The sequence below is a fragment of the Artemia sp. Qi Xiang Cuo genome, chromosome 13 (genome assembly GCF_049724085.1).
Source record: "Artemia sp. Qi Xiang Cuo chromosome 13, ASM4972408v1, whole genome shotgun sequence".
NCBI classification, from domain to species: domain Eukaryota; kingdom Metazoa; phylum Arthropoda; class Branchiopoda; order Anostraca; family Artemiidae; genus Artemia; species Artemia sp. Qi Xiang Cuo.
In genome coordinates this window covers 12736766-12746480 of record NC_142806.1, presented here as the reverse complement: position 1 = coordinate 12746480, position 9715 = coordinate 12736766, and the positions used below count along the sequence as shown (strand labels likewise).

At 36.8% G+C, this 9715-nt stretch overlaps 1 long non-coding RNA gene across 1 annotated transcript; it reads right to left on the bottom strand.

Moving 5' to 3' along the window:
* Positions 1-36: 36 nt before the first annotated feature.
* LOC148944971 (uncharacterized) lies at positions 37-9063 on the bottom strand. The gene is made up of 2 exons (XR_016142708.1): positions 8969-9063; positions 37-267 (listed from the first exon to the last, which is right to left on the bottom strand). It is a non-coding gene; the product is annotated as an uncharacterized LOC148944971 (long non-coding RNA).
* Between the last annotated feature and the right edge of the window lie 652 nt (positions 9064-9715).

Below are 9715 nucleotides of genomic sequence, written 5' to 3'. Positions count from 1 at the left end.
TTGCCCCATCATAGTCATACATTATATGCCAGAAACCTATAAGTAAAAATTTGAAATGTAATTCATTACCTCAATTGTAATCCTTTTACAGCGACTAGGATGCCTTGACAAAGCCATGAGAGCCTCACTATGTTTTCTGTGGATTACAAATTCAACATTGTTTTGAATCTTATGGCTGTAGATGAATGCTGTGTACCAACTTTTACAAGTCTGACTGGCGGCTTCCACATCTCTCAAGTTTAGGTATCCATATAATATGCATATAACCTAAAATGGTAGGCTATATATTATACCACAAGATTGGCATGCAATATGTAATTTGCTATTTTTTATTGAATTAATGTTGATGACCACCCCTACACCTCATTCAGCAATGAGGAAGGTGAATGGGCTATGTCTCCCGTCACTCTTAGTTGACTTATTTGAAAACTTGATATAAACGTATTCTTCTTTATTATTATTTGAAAAAAGACAGTTTCAACTATAAGTAAAGCTCATTATTAAAACTTAAAACGAAACGAAATTATTCCATATATGAGGGGGGTTGCCCTCTCCGCAACCCCTCATCTGTTAAACTTAAGTTTTTTTTGTCCTTCATAAAGCTCTGATTCCAATTAAACTACCCTTGCGTGTTTCAGGAGTCGTTCTTAAGGAATTGGGACACAAAAGTCGAACTTTAGCGTAAAGAGCGGTAAATTGAAGAGGAGACAGCCCCTGTCATAGATGCAATAATTCCTGTTCATTTTATACTTTGACGTTGCTCCTTACTCTCAGTTGAAAAAACTTGGTTTTTCTCATTTTCGTTCCTTTTATTTGAAAAAGAAAGGCTTTTCTGTTGATCACTTTTTTAACTCATTTCGGCAATCTCTCCCTCCCCCCCCTTCTGTGGAAAATTTTACCAGGAAAATCCCCTCCCCCCCCCAATTAGAAAGTATTTTAGACTATTAGACGACTCATATTTTAGTTTGTGTTCTTTATGCCAATAAATATAATCAATGAAGGACCTAATTCTTCATCTTTAAGACTCTGCAGGATATTCACCTTGACTCGGCCTTGCCACCTTCTGAAGGGATCTTGCGGCCAAGTTTGGGACCACAAGACCACTATTTAAAACACCGGGGCACAGGACACATTACAACAACTGCTAACAGCCAGTTCACCTAAAAACGTTTTGATATGTATATTAAACTTAATGAATTCTTCATGTTTGGAATCAGCATAAAAACCAATTCTTTTGAAGTTTCAATTGTTATCAAAATTCCTTTTAGACTTTTGGTTACTATTGGGTTGAGTCGTTCTTTACCAATAATTAATTAAAAAAAACTTTTTTCGCAAAATAATTTTTTCAAAGAAAAGTAAGGAACTCCATCAAACAAAAATGAGCAAAAATGAAAATTAAAAAATCTACCAGGCGTGAAACTACAACAAATCGGCATCGATAAATAAATGAAGCCCAAAAACGAACAGAAATTACAATAAATAACCGAGTCAAACTCAAAACGAGCAGAAATTAACATAAGTTGGGCTCAAAACCCCTATTCCTTCCCAAGGCAAGATCATAATTTGCACTTTACTGAAAAAAAATAAATGTTTTTACTTTTATGACTTTAATAAATCAAATAATATTGAGATTTTGATTATTAAATATGCACATGACAGAAACTGACAATGCACATTTATTTGTATTTTTTCAGTTAATTTCTGTTCTTTAATTAATTTTTTAATTAAGTTTTTTTAATTAATTTCTGTTCGTTTTATATTGACATAGTCTTTTCAGAGAAAAAGAAAATAATACTTTAAATCTTTTCGTTTTTTTAAAGCTTTATAGTTAGGCCTGCTATTTGTATGCTGGAGAACAATTTACAGCAATTTTTAACAACATATGCCCTTTTAAAAATCTGGACACAAATAGAAGCGTTTAATTTAGTTTCATACTTCCTCTAGTTCAGCTGTAATGGAAAACTTGATGCCATTCGCAAACAAATCTGTTTACTTTCTTTGATAGCCTGGATACACTTACGCTATTTTGATTTGGTAAATCTTAAGAGCAGAAACAGCCCCAAAAGTTTGACATAAACCCTCAGTCATTCTTGGGATACTGCTGAGATGCCTTATCGGGAATTAGTATTACCAGTGCATTTTGATTTAATCTTATGGCAACATTTAGTTTTTAAAAATAAAGTCAAATGGGAGGGTGGGCGTGGGAGGGGGATTAGTTTTCCTCCAATCACTTTTGACTATTAAAAAGGGCATCAGCCCTTTTTATTTTCAATCGAATAAGCCCTTTTCGAAGTTCCTACGACAACTCCTTCGATACAAAGTGCCGTGGTCTAAACAACAACAACAATAAAAAAATAATACATTATACCCACATTGATCTTTACTATAAAAATGTCAAGTCTTCCAATCACTTTCAACTATTAAAAAGGGCACTAAGCCTTTCGATTTTCAATCGAATGAGCCCTTTTTGAGTTTCTACGATAACACTTCCTATAAACACCTTATATGCCCCCAGGGCATAAATTGCGACTCTTGCCCTAAGGGCTGTGAGGGTGGATGTCATCCTCTAAGGCCTAATTACCAAAAATTTCAACTACGTTAAACAAAATAGCTATCTCAAAATTTTGATTGGACATGTCTGGGAAAATGGTGGGCGTGAGAGGGATGTTAGTCAGTCTCCAATCACTTTCAACAACTAAAAAATGTACTATCCCATTCAGTTTCAATCAAATAAGCCCTTTCGAAGTTTCTACGACAACACTTTCAATAAAAACATTATATGCCCCCAGGATCTAACTTAAACCCCACGCCCTGAGGGCTCAGGGGGGGGGGGTTTTCATCCTAACAGAGCTTGTTTCGAAAACTTTCTACACCGATGAACAAAATGGCTATCTGAAAATTTTGATTGGATGGGTTTGGGGGACTTGTGGGGGTGAGAGAGGGATTAGTTACCGTCCAATCACTTCCAACTATTAAAAAGAGCACTAGCCCTCTAAATTTCCAATTGAATGAGCTCCTTTTGAAGTTTTTACGACAACTCTATCATAAAAACCTTATATACCCCCAGGGCATAACTTACAACCTTCGCCCTGGGGACTCTGGGGGTTTTTCATCCATATATACATAATTTCCAGAACCTTTAACTACGTTTAACAAAATAGCTATTTCTAAACTTTGATTGAATGTTTTTAGGAAAATGGAGGGCGTAAGAGGGGGGTTAACTACTCTCCACTCACTTTCGACTATTAAAAGGGGCAATTTCAATTTCTAATCAAATGAGCCCCTTTTGAAACTTCTACAACAACTTTCTATATAAACCTTATATGCCCCCAGGGCATAACTTACAACCCTTGCACTGAAAGCTCTGATGGGGTTATCATCCTAAAAGACCTAATTTCCAGAACTTTCGAATACGTTGAAAAAATGGATATATCAATATTTTGATTGGATGTGTTTGGGGAAATGGTAGGCGTGAGAGGGGGGGGGGTAGTTGCCCTTCAATCACTTTTGACTATTAAAAGGGCAATAGCCTTTTCAATTTTCAATTGAATCAGCCCTTTAGGATGTTTTTACAGTATCGCCTTCAATAAAAACTTTACATGCTCCCAGGGCATAACTTAAAACTCTTGCCCTGAGGGTTGTGGGGGGGATAGGTTGTCATCCTTAAAGGCCCATTGTCCAAACTTTTCACGACGTTGAATAAAATAGTTATCTAAAAACTTTGACTGGATGTTTGAGGAAAAGGTGGGCGTGAGAGGGGGATTAGTGGCCCTCAAATCACTTTCGACTATTAAAAATGGCACTAGCCCTTTGAATTACCAATCGAATGAGCCCTTTTTCAAGTTTCTACAACAAACATTTCACTACAAACCTTATATACCCCCAGGGCATAACTTATAGCCCTTGCCATGAAAACTGTGGGGGGGAGTGCTCTAAGGTATAATTTCCTGAACTTTAACTGCGTGGAACAAAATGGCTATTTCAAAATTTTAATTGGATGTGTATGGGGAAACGGAGGGCAAAGAAAGGATGTTAGGTGTCTTCCAATAACTATTGAACATTAAAATGGGTACTAGCCATTTCAATCTTCAATCGAAGCCCTTTTTGAAGTTTCCACAACGACGCGTTCAGAAAAAAAACCTATATGCCCTAAGGATATAACTTACAACCCTTGCAATCAGGGCTGTGGAGGATTGTCTTTCTCAAAAACATCATTTCTATCGGTAAATCATCACCACAGAGCAAAATGTCTATCTAAAAATTTTGAGTGGCTGTTTTTGAGGACAAAGTGGGGGAGAAAGGGGGGCTAGTTGCCCTCAAATCACTTTCAACTATTTAAAAGGGCGCTAGACCTTGGAATTTCAAATAGAATTAGCCCTTTTTCAAGTTTCTACAATAAATATTTCAATAAAAAATTATATACTCCAAGAACATAACTTAAAACCCTTGCTCTGAAGACTGTGAAGGGAGTGTCCTGCTCAAAGGTATAATTTCCTGAACTTTAAGTGCGTGGAACAAAATGGCAATTTCAAAATTTTGATTGGATGTGTTTGGGGAAATGGTGGGCGTGGAAGGGGTGTTAGTTGCCTTCCAATTACTTTCAACTATTAAAAAGGGCACAAGCCATTTCAATTTCTAATCGAATGAGCCCTTTTTGAAGTTTCTACGACAACGCTTTCTATAAAAACTGTATATGCCCCCAGGGCATAACTTACAATCCTTGTCCTGAGGGTTGTCATCCTCAAAGACCTTATTTCCATAACATTAAACTTCGTTGAACAAAATGGCTATCTCAAAATTTTGATTGGATGTGTTTGGGGAAAAGGTGGGCGTGAGAGGGAGTTAGTTACCGTCCAATCACTTTCAACTATTAAAAAGGGCACTAGCCCTTTGGATTTTCAATCGAATGAGCCTTTTTTGAAGTTTCTATGACAACACCTTCTATAAAAATCTTATATGCCCCCAGGGCATAGCTTACAACCCTTGTACCGAGGGTTGTGGGGGAGTGTCCTCCTCAACAATATATTTTCTACCTGGAAATCAACTACGCTGAACAAAATGGCTATTTCAAAATTTTGATTGGATGTGTTTGGGGGAATGATGAGCGTGGGGGGGGGGGGGCTAGTTGCCCTCCAATCACTTTCGACTATTAAAAAGGACACTAGCCCTTTGGATTTCCAATCGAATGAGCCTTTCTTGAAGTTTCTACGACAACCCCTTCTATAAAACAAACTTATATACCACCAGGTCATAACTTACAACCCTTGCCCCGAGCGTTGTAGGGGAGTGTCCTCCTCAAAAACATATTTTCCATCTTGAAATCAACTACGCTGAATAAAATGGCTATCTCAATATTTTGATTGGATGAGGTTAAGGGAATGATGGAATGATTTTAATTTCTCTTCATTTCAGGTTTCATTTATTTTTTAATAGTAATTTCTTGTCGTTTTGAGTTTCAATTAATGTGGGACTTTTTTTTGCTGACCTACTATTTACTTTTCTGTGAAAACTGCTTTCTCAATTTTTGGGGGGAAAATTCAATTGAACATTGAAATTTCGTGTGCCCCTTTGAAGAAAAAAAAGTAGTTGGAGGGCAACCAGTCCCCCCCCCCCCCAGCCCAATATTTCCCCAAACATAACCAAACAAAATTTTGAGATAGCTATTTTGTTCAAAAGAGTTGAAAGTTTCAGCAATTCTATCTTCATAAATTTCAAACCCCAACAGCCCCCAAGGCATGGGCTATAAGTTATACTAGCTGCCCATTAGTAGTATCAAACAGTTTGTGGTAACAACCTGTAAATAAGGAGAAACCCAGCTCTATAGTAACCAATACTCTAAAAACCGGAATTCTGATACCAATAGATATATCAAAAGGATTGAATTTTCATGCTGATTTTAAATATATAAGTTTTATTAAGTTTAGTTATACCCATCAAAGGTTACAAGCCTAAGAAAATTTGCCTGATTTTCAAAAAAGGGGGAAATGCTCCCTAAAATTCATATAATCTTAATTAAAATCACACCATCAGATTCAGCGTATGAGAGGTTTCAAGATCCTATCTACAAAAATGTGGAATTTTGTACTTTGGCCAGAAGAAAGATCACAGATGCAGGGTTATTTATTTTTTTATATCACTGGTGATCATATCGACCCAGTAGGCCTAGAACGTCGGGAGAGGGCTTATTCTAACTGAAATTATAAGTTCTAGTGTCCTTTTCGAGTGACCAAAATATTGGGCGGCAGCTAGCCCCCTCCCATGCCCCTTTTTTCCAAAAATCATCTGATCAAAATTCTGATATTTCTATTTTGTTCAGCATAGTCGAAAAGCCTAATAACTATGTCTTTGGGGATAGCATGACCCCCCACAGCCCCTGGGTAATGGTCTTTAAGTTATAGAATTTGCCCATTGTTTACATATTGTATTTGTTTAGTAATAGTATTTTCGGAAGTATGCATACATTTCTTGAGGGGGGGGGAGGAGAGGACAATTTTTTTTGCTGGGGGGGACTTTGCATAGGGAGAATATAATTTATAATCCTTGCCCTAGGAGCTGAGGGGGGGGCAGTGCATCCCCACAGACGCATCTACTAGACCTTTTGACAAGTTTAAACAAAAAAACATTTAAAAAATTTTATCAGTGTTTTGCATCACGGACACCTAAACAGGGTGAAGAGGGATAAGGGGACTAGTTACCCTCCAATGCCTTTTCAACTTCCCCTCAACATATCTTAAAACTTTTGACTTAATAACAGCCTTTTCTTAAATATTGCTTAGAAAAATTGGTAAATTTGCAGGTGGCACAACTAAAGATACCCAATCTGCCAACAGGCCTAGCTGTTGCCCAAACCAAATCTGCCCTAGGCCATGAAAACAGCCAAGTAGCATTGCTACTATGCTACCCCACTTTTTAGACAGTGCCAACCACATTTTCTATATGAAGTGCATCTGTGGAAAAGATCTTTAATAAATAACAATAGTTAATCTAAATACTTTCTTCCAGGCCAGAGACTATGAATTATTTTATATGGCCTCCAAGTAAACATTGGATAACTTGACTTGCAAGCACTGAAACCTGCTGTATATTCATCCAGTCAAACTGGGAATTTTTACTGATAAAGTCTTTTTTTTTTATTTGGAATAACTTGTGAGATGGCCAAATTGACCTCATTCTTTAATTTTGACTGCAACAACTTTCTCTGTAACTCCTTTTCGAGGAGATTGATAAACTCTTTTTAAGAAGAACTTCATTTTCAAAAATTGATTTTTTCCAGAAGCAATATCAATCCTCAATCAAGCAAAAATTTTCATCAGCCAGCCAAAAAATGTGACTCCAACTGTAGAATTACTAGGGGATAGAACATAGGTTAAAATAACTCCAAGGCTTAGAGTTGAGTTTAATGTCACAAGGCTCAAAGTACTAAATAAATCTGTTAAAAGTCAAGCCAAAAAAAGTAAAAACAATTTGGACTCACTTGATAATCATGTTTTGACAACATCTAACTATGTGTTTAATATTTGTTTTTATCTGGAACTATCCTTAAAATGTGCCCTACTTATCTCACCCTCCTCTGATGGATGAGTATTCATAAGCCAACCCATAATTATTTATTTGTTTGTTGTTCTTTTGATTGATGGATATGTTGTAATGTCTGTCACTTTGTGTATACTCAATACATCCAGTATAACCTCATTGATTGTACACCTATTCAGACACCAGCTCTCTCACAAAACAATAATTGCTTCTGTTGCAAACAGTACCTTGAGCCCTTAAAGGGGCCCTGGAGGTATTTTATATGAATTATGAAAGAGCATAAAAAAAGCATCAAATGATATTTTCACTGTCATCGTAGCTAAATCATCCGGCCCATTGCAAATTTACCTTGAACTTCATACCCCCACCCCCGAATGTGCAATTATATCCCCTGAATTGGAATTTACCCTTAATTGTCAACAGAAAAGTTTCAAATTGCAAATTTCAGCACTATTTTTGTTGACAGCATTTGAAAAGCTTGAAATGGTAGGAAAATGGTTTGAATGAAGTTGCCTAATAAATGAGGTTTGAATATTTATAAATAAGAATTTTTAGAATATATTACACTTGAAAAACTTATTTATAAACAGGTGATAAGTTTTTCACCACTTCTCAATAACTTAACTATTGTTGGTAACTTCTTTGTGTAGTAACAAAATGAAACACCTTTGGGGTTCTTCAAGTGCTCAAGATGCAATTTGCAAAAGAAACAATTAGCCTATAGTCAGGGGCAAATCTCCACCATTTTTATTGGGGGGGGGGGGTGCAAGAGGGATCAATATCTTGATATTAAAAGGGCATGGGATGTATAGTATTTTCTCTCTCTACATTATTAGGGGGGCAACTGCCCCCCCTTGCCACCCCCAAACAATGCCCCTGCCTCAAGTATTATGATAGAGCATACAAAAAGCATCAAATAAAATTTTCACTTTCATCTAAGCTAAATTATTGTGCCACCAGCAAATTTACCAAATTTTCTAAGCTAGTATTTTTTCCTGTATTTATTCACAATTTACTATTTTATAGGATAACAAATGAACTAGGATAACTTTACAGCCCAAAATAAGTGTATAAAATTGCAAGTGCTACTGTGAAAGGTAGGGTTGAGACCAGAGGTGTAACTTCATCAAAATCTTGGGGGAAGGGGCAAAGTTGGAGCTGATTTTCCCAAATCAAATGAAAAATCAGCAATATAGCCTAAGCTAGTAAGTAAAATTATGGCAAAGGTATAGGCCACTCAGGACAATTGATTTGTTTCTGAAGATACTTAAGTTAGCCTATATGAGCCAAGGCCTAGCCTATCTTAGTGTTCACAATATTTCTGAAGACACTAGGCCTAAATTTCAGCTAGGGGAGAGTAGCCCCCCCTCCCAGCTCGATAGGAAATTAGACCCCGGGTAATACCCAAGTCTAACTCGTATGTATTGCCCCTCACCTCTTCTGGTAAAAAATTCCAAAGTCCTTCCATACTTGAGCTTCTGAACAAAGAGTATTGGTGACTCTTTTCTGAATTCCGGTGCTAAGCAGAAACAGGGTTGCCAGAAAGTCAAACAAAAAACAAGCCCGAGCCTCTGAAAAACAAGCCAAAATACGCCCAATCCTTTAAAAACCAAGACTGCCATCATGGTCCGTTCCTAAAGTTCTAGAATTGCCCAAATTTGTGTGTTTCACAGCAATTTTCGGTCAAAAAAAATTTTTGAACAATTTCTGAATATTGGTGACTCATTTCTGAATTCCGGTACTAAGCAGAAACAGGGTTGCCAGAAAGTCAAACAAAAAACAAGCGCGAGTCTCTGAAAAACAAGCCAAAATACGCCCGGCCGCGACACGCGCATGGTCCGATAAGTGTTGTTGGATTAGTTCTAGATCAGTTTTTTTGTCAGGTTATTTCAAACTTAGCACCAATCTTTCGAAACAAATACGGCAAAAAAAGGTGGTCCTAATTAAATCAAACTTCGCAAAAATCTCTCAAAACAAATACGGAAAATACGGTCCAAACTTTCTGTTACTTCCTTAACTTCTTTCAAAATCCTCATCATTTGGTCAGTGACAAAATTGTAATACAAAATGCTACAAATTGAAGCATGTGCTTTGGTTTGAGCTGTAATGATTTGAAAAAAATTAGTCAGTTTGTTTACAACCCCATCTCACACATAACTAACCTCTCTCTGTCTTCTGGTGT